The sequence below is a fragment of the Trachymyrmex septentrionalis genome, unplaced genomic scaffold (assembly GCF_001594115.1).
Source record: "Trachymyrmex septentrionalis isolate Tsep2-gDNA-1 unplaced genomic scaffold, Tsep1.0 C3603416, whole genome shotgun sequence".
Taxonomy (NCBI): domain Eukaryota; kingdom Metazoa; phylum Arthropoda; class Insecta; order Hymenoptera; family Formicidae; genus Trachymyrmex; species Trachymyrmex septentrionalis.
Window position 1 is genome coordinate 1 of NW_017303997.1, and position 1,408 is coordinate 1,408.

Here is a 1,408-nt window from a genome sequence, read left to right on the forward strand (position 1 = left end):
ATATATATATATACACATACCTAAAGCAACATCCATTTCTTCTGAAACTCTTTGAGCAACGCTCATGGCAGCTACTCTTCTTGGCTGTGTACAGGCAACTCCTTTGGATCCAATACTTCTTGAATACTCTACACACCATTGTGGTATCTGTGTAGTCTTTCCAGAACCTGTCTCTCCAACAAGAACAATGCATTGATGCTGGGACAACAATCTCATAAAATCAGTACGATACTCAAATACAGGTAAAGTTATTCTTTTCTTGTAAAGTTCGTAATATCTCGGCGTATACGGCAGCATGGTATATGGATTGAACTGTACTTGGCTTTTCGCTGCCGTCGTCCCTGGGGTTGTTGCATTGTTGACAACGGTACTGTCTCTGCAAAATGATCATCATGTAACATTTTTTATTCTAACAATCCGAATACTCAGCAAACAATAATACTGAATAACAATGCACTAAAATAAAAATAAGTGCCTTCAAAATCAAAAGATTACAAGTAAAACTGATAACAATCACTAATGCAGACATCAGCAGACATAATTTTCATAAGTTTATGAAAATTATGGCGGTGCATGTAAATAAGTGTCTGTAATACATGGTATGCTCGCTAATAAAAAGCGACTATTTAAACTACAGGTATATTTTTTGTTGCAAATGCGAAATAGGTCAGACGAGAACCGTTACAAAGTAGCAACGAGTCTCCTCTGTCGCCGGAAGTGAGGGTTGTCAAAGTAACAAACCCGTCACATTTTCCGAGACTGGTCGTCCGACAAAAAATCACGTGCACGTGCCAAGACATGGATCGCGGACATTATCGCACGAGCGATATCGTGTGATAAGCACTTGAGCACGCTGTCTGATATGATGCCGCGACATTGCACATGGCAAAAAGGGACTGTCCACTGTCGCGCGTCGTCTGCGAGACGAGAACACGTTGATACACTTACGCGGCTTTCCTTTTGACATAGGGATCCACGACCTCAATCCTGCGTTTCGACATAGTGTCCCCGTCACTTCAAGCGCGGTCAAACAAAATGCAAAACTGTTTACGAAATTTCAGACGAGGCGTCAGTCTCGCCAAGATGGCAAGCAGGCGCCAGCAGCGACTTGAAGCTAGAGCTTCTGCCCTTGTGGTGGCGACAATCGACAGCAGATGGAGCTGACGACAATATTGAGTGAACGAAAGGTAAAAAGAAGTACATAAAGGAAAAAATAGTATAAATAAAAAAAGACCGATTGGAATTCAAAAATAAAAATAGAATTTTTTCACAAAAAATATATAAAACTTATTATAAATTATAACGTAACTAGACAATTGCTTATCTTTTTTTAATAAATCAAGTATTTTTAATAACTTTTTACCCTACTGTGGCCAACCAGGTACCCGGGTACCTATGGTCGCACATT

General features: G+C 40.0%; 1 pseudogene; it reads right to left on the minus strand.

Annotated features, from left to right (window-relative positions):
• Positions 1-20: 20 nt before the first annotated feature.
• LOC108748150 lies at positions 21-1,105 on the minus strand (annotated as a pseudogene).
• Positions 1,106-1,408: the final 303 nt, after the last annotated feature.